This window comes from Myodes glareolus, chromosome 14 (assembly GCF_982192425.1).
Source record: "Myodes glareolus chromosome 14, mMyoGla1.1, whole genome shotgun sequence".
Lineage (NCBI taxonomy): Eukaryota > Metazoa > Chordata > Mammalia > Rodentia > Cricetidae > Myodes > Myodes glareolus.
This window is the reverse complement of record NC_142039.1, coordinates 69,975,482-69,990,938: the sequence shown is the minus strand read 5'-3', so window position 1 is coordinate 69,990,938 and position 15,457 is coordinate 69,975,482. Positions and strand designations below refer to the sequence as shown.

The 15,457-nt window shown below is 45.7% G+C and overlaps 1 long non-coding RNA gene across 2 annotated transcripts; it reads right to left on the bottom strand.

Annotated features, from left to right (window-relative positions):
- Positions 1-2,044: 2,044 nt before the first annotated feature.
- Positions 2,045-15,378, bottom strand: LOC148119911 (uncharacterized). 2 transcript variants are annotated; one of them, XR_015734903.1, is made up of 3 exons: positions 15,230-15,378; positions 7,357-7,407; positions 2,045-7,096 (listed from the first exon to the last, which is right to left on the bottom strand). It is a non-coding gene; the product is annotated as an uncharacterized LOC148119911 (long non-coding RNA). The 2 variants fall into 2 exon arrangements; XR_015734904.1 differs by lacking the exon at positions 7,357-7,407 and having other exon boundaries at positions 2,045-4,626.
- Between the last annotated feature and the right edge of the window lie 79 nt (positions 15,379-15,457).

Here is a 15,457-nt window from a genome sequence, read left to right as displayed (position 1 = left end):
AGTCTTTGGGGCCATTCCTATTCAAACCACCACATTCTACTCCCTGGCCCCCATAGGCTTGTGGCTACATCATAATGCAGGAATGCATTTAGCATAACGTCAAGAGTCCCCATAGTCTATCACAGTCTTAAAAGTTTAAAAGTCCAAGCCTCTTCTGAGACTCAAGGCAATCTCTTAACTGTAACCCTCTTATAAAAGCAAACATTAAGGTACGTACCTTCAGTATTCAATGGCACAGAATATATATAATCATTCCCAAAGGAAGCAAAGGGGGGACGTTAGGAAACGCTGGACCAAAGCAAGACCAGACCCCAGCAGGGCAAACTCTAGATCCCCAACTCCTTCCGGCTTTGCTCAGTGCAACACACTTCTCTCTCACAGACTGGTTCCACCCCCGGTTTGCAGCGCTCCTCGCCAGTTATCCCATAGCTCTGGCATCTCCAGCGTCTTGGTGTCTCCAGCAAAATCTGGGCTTTACCATCACAAGTGTAGCGGGTCGCTGAACTATAGTTAACACCATCTCATGAAAGCATTCTTAAGAAAAACTTTAAGTGCTAAAATGATCTTGGGTGAACTGGTCATGTAGACCAGCCACACATTTCTACACAGCGTGTCCCTGACCTCAAGGTTATGAGAACAGCCTGACCTTCAACTGCCACCTTTCTGCTTCTGTAAACAGCACTTGCTTGCTTCCTACAGATGCCCACAGCTGCCTTTCTAAATAAGTGACACATTTATGGCTTTTGCCTGTAAAAGCTCAAGGAAATTGGAGGTCAGAGCTGTTTCCCTCTACTCTGTAGGGGGCGGCTCTGCTGGTGGAAAGTAAAGGCTCCACGTCACTTGATTAGTTCAGGCCTCTCGGGTGGTCTCTCTTCGGTTTCCTGTAAGATTTGGGGTACCACTGAGATCCCTGAGGAGAAAACCCCAATACCTGAGGCAGAACTCCTCCTAGGCAAGGGTTGGTGGTCCTAGTGGAGACTACTAAGGACATTCCTCAGCCCCACGAACAGACTACCCCCCCACCAACTTGCCCCTTAAAACTTTTGGAGGGAGTCCGTCTTGTGTACTTGTATCTGCGACCTCTGGAGGTAAGAGAAACCTGGATAGCCAGGCGCTGGTGGTGATGCATGCCTTTAATCCCAGGACTCAGAGACAGGTAGATCTCTTCGAGTTCAAGGCCAGCTTCCAGGACAGGCTCCAAAGCTACAATGAAACTGTCTTGAAGAGAAAGAGAGAGAGAGAGAGAGAGAGAGAGAGAGAGAGAGAGAGACAGAGAGACAGAGAGAGCGAGAGGGAGAGAGAGAGGGAGGAGAGAGAGAGAGAGACCCCGAGACCTGGGTTTTTGACTTCTGGCCAGTCTGGGGCACCAATCAGGGAACTCGTGGGAAAACTGAGTCTGGTATGTGGCTGGTATGCCACCACACACCCTAATCTGGTTTGTCTGGGTGTCCACCAATCTGTGTCATATGTCCATTGGTTTTGGGTGTGTTTTTTTCCCCTCAAGACAGGGGTTCTCTGTGTAGCCCTGGCTATTCGGGAACTTGCTCTGTAGACCAGGCTGGCCTCAAACTCAGAGATCCGCTTGCCTCTGCTTCCTGAGTGCTGGGACTAAAGGTGAGCGCCACCACCACTGAATGCTGGGACTAAAGGTGTGTGCCACCACCGCCTGGCTTGTTAGTTTTATCTTCATTGTCTCTGTCCCTTGTCTGTACTTCTGTGCTCCCATTAATCCTCTCCAGTTATAGGCAGACATGGGAAACTGAACCTCACTGATGCTTTCAACCTTCCCCTTGTATTGAATATTACAAACCTTTAAATTAGGTTTCAGAACAGGGGAATCCGAGTTTGAGTCCACTTCTCCAAGGGAACTCCATTGGCCAGCTGTCAGTGTGTGTTGGCCAGATGCCAACATCTGCAACATCTGGCAACATGAGCCAGGTTGCTCAACATCGAAGTTGCTGCTGAAAGACCCCCGATTAGGGGAGACTCTCACTCGAGCCATGGGATGACGTGAACCCCCCCAGTAACTCACGAGAGACCATCCTTGCTGCAATCACACGAGGTTTAATGACAAGACAACAAGACGACAAGACGACAAGACGGGGACCAGTGCACTGGGGCCGAGACTCATAACCCACGCAAGGGAAGAGTTCAACCTCGAGTGACCAGGAGAAGTAGTTTTTATAGGAAGAAACCACACAGCCTAGTAATCCGAAAGGGGGGCAGGGAGGGTGTCACAGAAAACTCTGAAAATTCCAGTGATAATTATAAGGGGGCAACTCCCTGCCTCTCAAGATCATTCTCAAGGTCGTAATCAGCTAGTTCCTATACCAATGATAATTACTAGGGGGTGATAATTACTAGGGGGAATCTCTCTGTTTCTCAAGATTACTCTCAAGATTACAATCTACCTTTATCTTCAGCTAGTTCCTGAAACCCTGAAATTGGTTAATCCTAGATTTCTGATTCTTCTCTTTCTGCTAGACTTTTGGCTCTGTTTTCCTGCTAGGGGGATCTGGATTTATCCAGGTCTTTCATCTCCCCACTTCTTCTAGTGCCTAGTTCTAATCATAGAACTAGATTTCAGTATCTTTTTGACGTTGTAAAGCACTATATTGGTGGCGTAACATCAAAATCTGAACAGTACTTATTCTTTCTCTAATGAAGGTAATTAGTCTGTTTAATATACATGGACCTAATATCAGTAGCAGAAGCAAAATTAGGAGTGGTCCCATAAGGAGGATATCAAAGTAGTCATCCAGGGAGATCTATTAAACCAGCTCTCAAACCATCCCTGATGTACTTCTCTGTCTTTCTGTCTTTTGTCTAATCTTTCTCTAAGTTTGCTCATGGAATCTTTAATTACTCCTGAATGGTCCACATAGAAGCAACATTCCTCTTTGAGAGCAGCGCATAATCCTCCATCCTTTAAGAATAACAAATCTAATCCCCTTCTATTCTGTAAGACCACTTCTGAGAGGGAAGTCAGTGATTCTTCGAGTTTGGAAACAGATTGTTCTAAAGCCCTCAAATCTTAATTCATTGAAGTACTGAGGGGCCTGTATTAGGGCAGCAGTACCTGTCCGAACACCGGCAGCTACTCTAAGGCCCAGGATTACTGCTAGTGTCAGAGAAATAGGTTCTCATCGAAAGCGAGTTGGGTGCCTGTCAAACTCATACCAGTTGTACAAGCACACAGTAATCTTTGGTATCATCAAAAACTAATGTTGACACGCAAGGCGTCAAGGCTGTACTACAAGCCCATCATCTACTTAAACCAGGAACCAAATACCTGGTGTCAGGAGTCTTAGGGCTCTTAAGAGTCTCATTACATAACTTCAGTAAGAGTCCGTCTATGATTAGTCCTCCAAACACAAGCCTCTTGACTGGTAGTGCTGTCAAAAGCCCCAGACACTGTAATTCAGGTAGTTCAGGAGCTCGCTTCATGTGAGAGGCGTGGTTCCAGGCAGAGATGCATACTTCTTTCAGTTGTTCCCAGATCTGGCGTCTCACCACTTCAAGGGCCTTTAGACGGGAAAAATAAAGGTCTAGAAAGAATAGCATCAGGATTATACATTCCACCCGACTCAGTGAGCAGTGGCGGTTCTCCACATAGGATCTCATAAGGGATGAGTTTAAATCGCCCTGGGGTATTCCAAACCTGGAACAGGGCAAAGGGAAGGAGGGCTGTCCAGTCATTTCCGCAGGTCTCTTTTAGAATTCTATTCATCCTTTCTACCTGTCCTGACTCTGGGGTCAGTAAGCACAATGTAATTTCCAATTGATCCCCAGTTGGGTGCCAGTCCCTGACTTACCTGGGCAACAAAGGCAGGTCCATTATCAGACCCGATTACCTTGGGTATCCCAAACCTCGGAAAGATTTCTTCTAAGATCTTCTTAGCTACCACATTGGCTGTCTCAGTCTTGGTAGGAAAAGCTTCTACCCAGCCTGAAAAGGTATCTATAAAAACTAAGAAGTACTTGTTACCATATCTGGCTGGCTTAATCTCTGTGAAATCTACTTCCCAGTAGGTCCCAGGCCGGTTACCCCTGAGCCTCGTCCCAGGGGCATATGTGGAGTGTCCTGCATTAGTCATAGCACAGGCCTTGCAGCTTTTCATCGTTCCCTGGACCGCCTGTTTAGCAGTTAGGTCTGCCATCTGATTTCCTTCAGCCACAGCATCTCAAGCTTTTTGGTGTCTTGGACAAGTATATGTCTTTACCTGCAGATGTTAACAGTCCTCTTCGTCTGTATATTGCTCCATGAATATGGGCAGTGGCAAAAGCATACCTGCTGTCAGTGTAGATGCTGAGACTTTTCCCTCTGTCATTCGTAGAGCTGGTATCAAAGCCACAAGTTCGGCTTTCTGCGCCAACGTCCTTCAGGGAGGACTACTTGCTGCTTCCCATCCACCACTGCTGTCCCCGCCTTCCGCTTACCTTCAACCACGAAACAGCTGCCATCCGTATACCAGCTCGGACTTCCAGGCCAAGGCTGATCCTTCAGATCATTTCGGGTACCAGCTCCTTCTGCCAAAATGTCAGCGCAGTGATGAGTAGATGAGGTGTCATCAGTCTCAGGCAGTAGGGTAGCGGGATTGAGGACAGCAGGGGGAGCGAAGGTCACTGGTTCAGTCAACGAAAGGCTTTAATCACCTCCAGCCTGGTTTGAGTAAACCCGATCTGGGCCTTCAACTTTGTTAACAAGTCTCTTTCTAATAAAGACATAGGACACTCGGGGGTAACCAGGAAGGAATGAGTCACTTGTCCTCTTCCCAAATCTACAGTTCGTAAGGTGGTCCACAGATATTGTTTCTGTCCAGTTGCTCCAATTACTATAGTCTTTGTATTCTTTAGCTTCCCCAATGGTTATTACAGCACAGAGTGCTCAGCCCCTATGTCCATTAGAAAATCCATTGGGGTCCCCTCCACAGTCAGGGTTACCTAGGCACGGGGAAGGGGGTCCGAGCCCCATTCCCTCTAATCATCTTCTTCTAGGGCCAGTACCTTAGAGGCCCTTCCTTTCTTCTTTGGGCATTCTCTTGCCCAATGTCCTTTTTCTTTGCAATAAGCACATCATTCTTTGTCCAAGGGGTGCCTCTGTCCATCTTCACTCATCTTTGATCTTCTGTTGCCCAGGTTCCCTCTGTCCATCTTCACTCATCTTTGATCTTCTGTTGCCCAGGTTCCCTATCTGTCTAGGTCCTATCTTCCCTTTCTCTCCTACCACTGCGGCCAAAATTCTATCAAATTTCTCTCTAGTCTATGATCCCTCCAGTCCTCTTTCTTCTGCCTCCCATCTCTCTCTCTCTCTCTCTCTCTCTCTCTCTCTCTCTCTCTCTCGCTTCTCTTTCTCAGTTTCTCACTTATGAAACACTTTCTCTGCCTCCTTAACCAAATCCTGCAAGATATAATCCTGCAACCCTTTTAACCATTGTAACTTTTCTTAATATCTGATGCTGACTGTCCTATAAAGGCCATAGCTACCACTGACCCTCAGAGGTTGGGTCAAAGGGAGTATAATGCCTGTAAGCCTCCTTTAAATGCTCAAGAAACATAGATGGCAGAGCCCTGCGGTGATAGACTGTCAGCTGCTCCCTACCTGCTTTAAGTTTGACCTTAAAAACATACACAGGGAACTAGATAAGGCCCATCTGTTTACATATTTTTTTTTAACCAAAGTCTCTCTTGCTTTTTAGACAACACAGCAAAAATTTCTCTTGCTTTTTAGACAACATAAAAACTCTTACCAAAGTCTTTCTTGTGGTTTTTCTCAGTGGGGATATATGGCTATATTTTAAACAAGAACAGCATATAAAATCCTATACCAGCGTGAAACATTTGAGATCAACAATAGACTCTTTTTTTAAAGATAAAACATTAACCAGTGATAATTTTTAAACAAGAACAGCACATAAAATCCTGTACCAGTGTGAAACATTTGAGACCAGCAATTTTTTTTAGCATTAACCAACAATAATTTGTAACCAGCCTCTATAAATGATGACAGATACTTATAATACTTATAACCCATAGGATCTGAAAGAGTTCTTCACAGGTGGAGTTAAGCCTTGGCCAGCTTTGACCAAAGGTTTGAGGCACACAGCTCCCAGGGCAGACAGAGGGAACTCATCCATCAGCATGGGGGGGGGGGCAGGGTGGTACACAGCACTGAGGAAAAAAGATTGTTAACCTCTTTAGGTCATAGCAATTACCCTCAGATTTTTTTTGTTTGGTGTTTGAAATCCTGTTGGGGTACATCCACCTTCTACAACTGTGTCTGGCAGCCTCAATACCTTGTAACAGCAAAGCTGAATGGCCCAGCCATCCATACAAGCATGCGGCCCCGCAGCCACGTGCTTGGGGCTGAGGCTGACTCGTTTTTTTATGAAATATACCCGTATGCTTATGGCCGTATCTCTAAAGTCTTGTAAGTGGTCACAATATCAAAGTCAAAGAAGTCATTATTTGAGTAGTCAGCGTCAGTCTAAGTCAGGACAAAAGCACAACACACATTACACAGACATACAGGACAAAGGCGCCAAACAAACTAAAAACTTCAAGCTGCTTCACGGGTGTGACCAGCCCCACTTTTGAAATGAGACTGCTATCCATGCAGTCTCTACAGAGAACTGACCATGTCATCCATGCATCATACCACAGAACTGAGAAACGCCACCTGCGTATCTCACCAGAGAACTGAACATGCTACCTGTATGTAAGACAAAACAGAGACCGAAGATACTCAAGGGCTAACAAAGCTTTAGAAAGACAAAACCACTGACTCAAGAGTCAATGTCACAGTCTGTTCCAGTCATCAAAGTCACAAGTAAGACAAAACAAAAGGCACACAAGACATGCAAGCAGATGTCCGTCTCCACTGAGACAGACAAAACCATTCCAGAAATACAGACGGCTGAGAGGACATAGTTCCTCCAATCCAGGAGAACTTCCATATCCTCACCAGCACCCAGACGGGAATCTCCCAGGCGTCCCTGGGTCCCTTCTCACCTCCAGGGACGTCTCCCAGGGCAGCAGTCGGTGATCTAGCATGCCTGCTGATCACTCCCTCTGTCTCCTCCCGAGACACAGGCGACTGCAAAACCGAAAATACAGAACCTGAACCTGAATTCAACAGAAACACAAAGGCACGACTGTAAACCCGAATGTACTGAACTTGAATTCAACCAGCACAAAAACACAAAGGCACGACTGTACAGAACCTGAACGGCACGGAAACACAAAGGCACAACTGTAACCTCTAATGTACAAACTCGAACCTGAATTCAGCTGGCACACAAAAACACAAAGAACCTGCCTGCATATAAAGACAAAAATACATAGACAATATCTCACCTCCAAGTGGGTCTTCGGAGACGAGGGTGGTCGCTAATCCCGGACGAGCCCCTAAAATGAAAGACCCCCCGATTAGGGGAGACTCTCACTCGAGCCTCGGGATGACGCGAACCCCCCCAATAACTCACGAGAGACCGTCCTTGTTGCAATCACACAAGGTTTAATGACAAGACGACAAGACGGGGACCAGTGCACTGGGGCCGAGACTCATAACCCACGCAAGGGAAGAGTTCAACCTCGAGTGACCAGGAGAAGTAGTTTTTATAGGAAGAAACCACACAGCCCAGTAATCCGAAAGGGGGGCAGGGAGGGTGTCACAGAAAACTCTGAAAATTCCAGTGATGATTATAAGGGGGCAACTCCCTGCCTCTCAAGATCATTCTCAAGGTCGTAATCAGCTAGTTCCTATACCAATGATAATTACTAGGGGGTGATAATTACTAGGGGGAATCACTCTGTTTCTCAAGATTACTCTCAAGATTACAATCTACCTTTATCATCAGCTAGTTCCTGAAACCCTGAAATTGGTTAATCCTAGATTTCTGATTCTTCTCTTTCTGCTAGATTTTTGGCTCTGTTTTCCTGCTAGGGGGATCTGGATTTATCCAGGTCTTTCACTGCCAGGGTTTAGTCTAGGAAGACCTGGGCACCCAGACCAGTTTCTCTACATTTGAGCATGGCTAGACATCCCAGGAACACACCTTTCTGGTTGCTGGAGACCATAAACATGGTATCTAGGTCTTAGCAATGTGGAAGAATAAATCCTCCATACTACTTGAGAATCCTGACCCTGAGTTTCTGCTGCCACCCTATTTATCTCCTGCCCGTGACTCCTTAAGCTACTGCTCCTGACTCTACCTTTAGTTCTTCCCATACCCACAGTGGGTCCCCCTATGCCCTACCTTCCTGCTCTTGGTTGTATCCAGGGTTTCTCTCTCCTGACTGTCCTCATAGGACCCAGCCCCTCTGGATTCTTGGTTCCTCTCCCCCAAGGGAAGCCACAGGTGATGGGGACACCTCTCCTGCAGCTAGCTCCATTTATGGGTTATTGTCCCCATTTCTACCAGCGATCTTCATAACTGGAAGATCAAACCCCTCCCTCTCTGACAAAACTCAAGGTTGAACGTCTGTAATATGAAGGGCCGGCTTGTTGGGGTATCTGTCCCACCCAGTACCTCACAGCCGGCAAGCCACAAGAAAATCACACACAAGACTCCATAAGATTCTAAACTGATTGGCCCATTAGGTCAGGCTACTTATTAGCTCTTATAACTTATGTTACCCCATTATTCTGATCTATGTTAGCCACGTGGCTTGGTACCTTTTTCAGCTGTCAGCTTACATGTTGCCTCTTCGGTGGTCTGCACAGGAGTGGCAGAGGGAGCTTCCTGCAGTCTCTTTGCTCCACCCCTACTTCCGGTCTGGCTTTCCCACCTATACTGCCTGCCTGGCCAATCAGCGTTTTATTAAAATATGATTGACAGAATACAGACAATTCTCCCACACCAAACGTCTCTTCTAAAGACCCAAGTTTTCCACTCACCAACCTGCCAGCAGCTCCTCCACACTCTACCTCAGAAGAGACAGGGGATCTGGAGGGAAGTAAGGAAGACCACAGCCTCTGAGGTCCTCCAATTCTGGAAACCATCTCGCCTCCCACCCACTGGTCCAGAAACCCCAGAGAATGGCTGGAGATTAGCACAGCCCCTGTCACCCCGTCAGCCCTGGAGAGTAGAAAGAGTCTCCAGAGGCTAAAGGGATTTGAAGGAGAGGTCTTGTCAGGGTTGGCAGTAGACTGCTCAGAGAGTAATACCAGAGACTTGCCAGAAGATAGGCAGGCAGAAGGGTTAGCAAAGGCAACTGTGCCAACACCGAGAAACAGTGATGGATGATCTGCCAGAAGGCAATGAATAAAGTCTACAGAGGCGACCAGGGGATACGTTAAGACCACGCAGAACCACTCTAGTCCAAAATCAACGTGCATATTGTAAAAGAGAAGGGCACTGGAAATATGTCTCGAAAAAAACAAAAACAAAGAAACAAATGAAAAATGATGTCCAAATCAGTAGGTTGGAACACCCAAGGCAAAAGTGCTCCAATTAGAAACTGGAACAGTCTGATGGAGCCAGGGCTCAATTCTTTTAAGCCCTCAAAACCCAAGGTTACCTTGAGAGTTGGGGGCAAGCCAGTTGGCTTCCTGGTGGACACTGTCAGTCCTAAAGAACCCAAATGGACCCTAGCAAAAAGAAATTAATAAAAGCCCAAAGTGTAAAAGGGGGATCCTGTGATTACTTCTGGACAACTGATCATGTGGTGGCCTTAGGAAGGGGCAATGTTACTCAGTTGTTCCTGGTTATGCCAGGCTGCCCCTACACTCTACTGGGCTGAGACGTGTTACACAAATGGCAGGCCACTATCACCTTTAAGACAAGATAGCATTAGACTATAAACTCCCCACTAAAGTCCTAGTTACTTGTTCGGTTGTAGGATACCAATTGTAGTGTATTGTCTGAGCCATCCCTAGCCCAACTGGGATCCATCTCACATCTGGCTGAATTACAAGCAAAGATTCCAGGGGTGTGGACAGAAACAAATCCACCTGGACCAGCAAAGCATCAAGCCCCCGTAGTCGTTCAGCTGACTACTGCCCAACCTTAATCAGAATGAAACAATATCCTACAGGAATGGAAGCAAAACAGGAATCTCAATCCACATCCAGAGACTCAGGGAGGCTAACACTTTAGTCCTTGCCAGTCACCTTGCAACACGCCCCTCCCCCAACCCATCAACCCAGCACTAATAATTACAGGCCTATATACCATCATCAGATGGTGTATAAATTGTGCCCCAACAACCACTGGGCCACCATCCCTGGTACCCACGAGAGTTAGGACCCAAGTGAGATGCCTAGAGAGCAATGGGAGGTGTCACTGAGGTAAAACCAGGCCAAAATGAGTATAAGTACCTCCTTGTATTTGTAGATACAGTCTCAGGTTGGGTAGAGACCTTTCCTACCAGGTTGGAAATGCCACAGGTTACTGTAAAGAGGCTGTTACAGGGGTTACTTCTCCGATTTGGCACCCCATTGGTAATGGGGTCCAACAATGGCCTGGCTTTCATAGGTCGAATCTCTCAATTACTGACTAAGGTCTTAGGAAAACTGAGAAAATTACACTGTGCCTACAGACCACAGTAGAAAGGATGAACCAAATCCCAAAGGAAACGCTAACCATATTAACAAGGCCAGTGAAGATTGGGTGAGCCCCTTTCCCTTTGTCCTCTTATGGGACCCAGGGACTTCTTTTTTTTTTTTTTCAAAGTTTATTAAATTATGAAAGTTTCCATTTCCGCCCCTCCTCCCAATACCCTCCTCCTCCCCCCTCCCCCTCCTCCTCCCTCTCCATCCCTAAGAGCAGTCAGGGCTTCCAGCCCTGTGGGAAGTTCAAGTTCCTCCCCCCTCCCTCCAGGTCCAGGAAGGTGAGTATCCAAACAGACTGGATCCCAAAAATCCAGTATATGCAGAGGAAACAAGTCCCAGTGTCATTGTCAGTGGCTTTTCAGAAAGGCTCTGGGCCAGCCACATTCAGAGAATCCGACCACATTCAGAAAATCTGGTTGGGACCCAGGGACTTCTTACAGAGGTTTTTTTTTTTTTCTCCATTTGAAATTTTTTTTGGGCTAACATCCCCCTCTCCTACCTAGACTATAAGATGTGTAAGATGTATACTCAGCTGAAATTCCTAACCATTCCCTTCTCCAGGCCCTGAAACTGGTTCTTCAGCATGTCTCCAAAACTGTGAGAGAGACCCAGCCAAGAGACTGAACTGACTCCCCATCCTTACCAGACCAATGATGCTTTCAACATCTCAGTTAAGAGACAGCATCCAAAGACACTTGTGCCTTGTGGACTATATCCTGTGTTCCTCACCACACCCACAGCTGTTCAGGTGGCTGGGATTGCTCCCTGGATTTGTCACAGCCAGCTCAAGTGAGCGACAGACACTGTCACTTGTTCAGAGGATCCTTTAAAGGTTAAACTCACCTGGCTGGGTTCCAGAGGTGGATCCAGGTCCACAATTTCCAGATAAGACATCAAAATTCCCAAGTATTATCAAAGTTGGCTCCCCTTCCTACTAAGTTTTCTCTGCATTGACTACTGTGCTGGATAGCTTTATGTCAACATGATACAAGCTAAGCCATCTGAGAGGAAGGAGCCTCAATTAAAAAAAATGCCCCCATAAGATAAGGCTTTAGTAGCAGAGGTGGTGCACACCTTTAATCCCAGCACCCAAGAAGCAGAGGCTGGCAGATCTCTGTGAGTTTGAGGCTAACTGGGCCTATGGAGCTAGTTTCAGGAACAGCCAGAGACACAGAGAGAAAACCTCTCAACAAAAATCAATCAATCAAACAAACAAATCAGGTTATAGGTAAGCTCTGTAGGTCATTTTATTTTCTTAATCAGTGATTGATGGGGGAGGGCCTGGTCCATTGTGGTTGTTTCCATCCCTGGGCTAGTGGTCTTGGTTCTACAAGAAAGCAGGCTGAACAAGCCATAGGGAGCAAGCCAGTAAGCATCATCCTTCCATGGCTTCTGCATCAGCTCCTCCTTCCAGGTCTCTGCCACTTGAGTTCCTGTCTTGATTTCCTTTGATGAACAGTGTGCTATGGAAGTGTAAGTCAAATAAACCCTTTCCCCCAATTTGCTTTAAATGGCCATGGTGTTTCACTGAAGCAGTAAAAACCCTAACTAAGACAACTACCCAAGTCTAGGACAGAAATAAATAGAAATAAATTCCCTATGATAATATTTTCATTCTAACACCTGGGTAAGATTAGCTCATATTGTAAACACTGCTGACTTCTGTCCAAAGGAGAAGTTAAATGTTGAAAGTGTGTTGGGTGCTTGTCTTGTTCCTGTGTGTAAACTTGCACAGGATATTGCTAACCTAACAGGTTAACCCTTCTACAGGTGTCCTTATAAAGACATTGTTATAAAGATTCTTACAGTTGGGGAACAGCTTCTAAAGATGAAGCAGTAGATGCAAGAGACCTCCATACTCCATGTTACAGTACAAGCAAATGACTCGTGCTGAAATACAACCCTCCCACCTGAAATACAACCCCCCCCCCCGGGCTTCCCCAAGGAACAAACTGTTCCCACACTGAGCCTGTCTTCTATGGGACAGTCATATTTCTTTGCCTGAAGTTTTTAACTTGTGAACAATACATCTATAATTATATTCCTGATAACTTGTCTTATAGTATCCCGTGTTTAAGCAGACTGTTATTTTCCCAACAGTCTAGGAAGAAAAACCCCAGGCAGGTGGTGGTGGTGTACACCTTTCATTCCAGCATTTGGGAGGCAGAGACAGGCAGATCTTTGTGAGTTGGAGACCAGCCTGCTGGTCCACAGAGTGAGTTCCAGGACAGTCAGGGCTACACAGAGAAACCCTTTCTTGAAAAACCAACCAACAACCAAACAACTAACTAACCAACCAAACAAAAAGAATACTTTCTTTGTCATATGTTAGTCCTGTGACTTGGGGTAGGCCACTTTGCCTCCAACTCAAGGAGGTATAAGTCCTTAGTGTATGCAAAAATATAAAAATATGTAATCATAAAAATATTTGAAAAAGAAGGGTAAGGAGGGACAAATCAGATAGCATATACTTTTCAACCCAAAGACTCAGTGACTTCATTGGCACTTTATCTTATATAAAATCTCCGCAGTTTCCAAACATCTGATTGCAATGAGATGGAAAGAGAACGTGGAAGTAGGAGCCCCATTCACACGTGGCTTCATTTATTATTCAGGACCCATATTTCCTTACATGGCTGGGCACATCCTTAGAAACTCCTCATCAACTGCTTTGGCAAAATTACCCAAACAAAATGTGGCACTCACAAGTTTGTATAAAGATATTCACTGCCACATTGTTGTGAGAATAAATTTGTTAAGGAAACAAGAGAATAAAGGATTATATAGCTCTATAATTTAAAACTGCACCCTTGAAGAAGAGACATCGTATATCCCCACAGGAAATGCCCTCCTGGCTTGGAGTGGTAATACACGCTCAGGATCCTAGCAGTGGGGGAGAAAGGCAGGGAGGGCAAACAGAAGTTCAAGGTCAGTTCTGGCTGTCTAGCGAGTCTCAAGCTAACCTGAGCTAACTGCAAGCCCCTTTCTCAAGGAAAAAAAGAAAGGCAAAAAGCAATCCCCAAACAATTAAAAGTCTGTATATATTTATGAAAGAGAGAATTATGTAAGGAATGCTGCATCATGCTACAAACCTTGCTAAGACGTTCCGCTCACCTTGCCCCTGCAAGGCTGTTCGTTTTTTCCCCCTACTATTAAAAAAATATTTAATCCTGTGTGAACAAGTGGTTTTTTTTTTTGTTTTTTTTTTTTGCATGGGTCCTGGTGCCAGTGGAGGCCAGAGAGAGAGCTCTCTTGGAATTGGAGGTACCAAGAGTTGTGGGCCACTTTATGGGTGCTGGAGAGAGAACACCCATCCTCTGCTAGAGCAGCAAGTGCTCTTAACCACAGAACCATCTCTCGACCTCCTCTATTTTCTTTTTATTTTCTTTTATGCGATGGAGCACACCTTTAATCCCAGCACTTGGAAGAGGCAGGTGGATCTCTGAGTTCAAGACCAGCCTGGGGGCTGGAGAGATGGCTCAGCGGTTAAGAGCATTGCCTGCTCTTCCAAAGGTCCTGAGGTCAATCCCCAGTAACCACATAGTGGCTCACAACCATCTGTAGTGAGGTCTGGTGCCCTCTTTTGTCCTTCAGGCATACACACAGACAGAATATTGTATACAAAATAAACAAATTAAAAAAAAAAAAAAAGACCAGCCTGGCCTGGTCTCCAGAGTGAATTTCAGGACAGGCTCCAAAGCTTCATAGAAAAACCCTGTTATAAAAAGCCAAAAAAAAAAAAAGATTGCATGTATATGTACATATGTGTACATGTTTGTACCTTTGTGGGTGTGTATATGTACATCTGTGTGTATGTGGAGGCCATGGAGGTCAGTCCTCAGGCATGTTCATAGTTTTGTTTGGAGACAGGGTTTCTCACTAACGTGGAGTTTGCCAAGGAAGCCAGCTGGCCAGTGAGTCCCGGGGCTCTGCCTGCCTGTTTCCCCAGTCGTGGGGTTACAAGCCTGCGACAGCACAGTTGGCTGCATACGGGCGTTTTCACACACGCATATGTTATATATTGACATATTGAGCATATTCCTCCCGTGGCCCCATCCTCCCTATCCTGAGCTAGCAGCTTAGCTCATTCCGGGAGCTCACTACTGATTCTTTTCAACTGGATTTTCTTTTTTTTTTCTTTCTTTCTTTTTAGAAAATTTTTGTTTTATGAGAGACATAAGGATCTGAGACGTGCGTGTGGCATACACAAACGGTCATTTTACTTTTCACCCTTTTTTAAAAATTTACTATCATGCATGAGCAATATATTCTAAAAACCAAGACCAAAAGACAAAGCAAAACCCCCAAACAAACCAAACCCCAAATCAGCCAAGCAACCCTGCCCAACCCAAATCAACAAACCCACGGCTCTTATCAACTCCTTACATTTACAAACAGCTAACATTTCTCCTGGAGCGAGAACTAGCTATGGTCTCCTGCTTTAGGGAAGGGATGAAGGTTTTGTAGTGGAAAAAAAACTAACACAAGAAAAAGGATATTTTTAGCCTGGTGATGGTGGTTGCACACCTTTAATCCTAGCACTGGGGAGGGAGAGGCAAGTGGATCTCTGTTCGGGGCAGCCTGGACTTCAGAGTGAGTTCCAGAACAGCCAGGACTACAGAGAGAAACCCTGTCTTGGAAAAACAAAAAGGAAAAAAGAAAAATATATCTTACTGGTAGGTAAACTGGAGGCTTTATCTTGGTTCTCTTCTTCGAATGAGCAAGACTAGAAAAACAGGTAAGAAGACCATTAAAAAAGTTGAACTCTTCCATAACGAAGCCAATTTAGGGACCAATCATTGCTATTCCAAAAGGGAATGTGGATGCCCGTTGCATGCTGGGATTTGTAGTCCTGCCCCCCCCAGGTAAGACGCGCTTGCGCCGAGCGACGCGGCGCTCTTC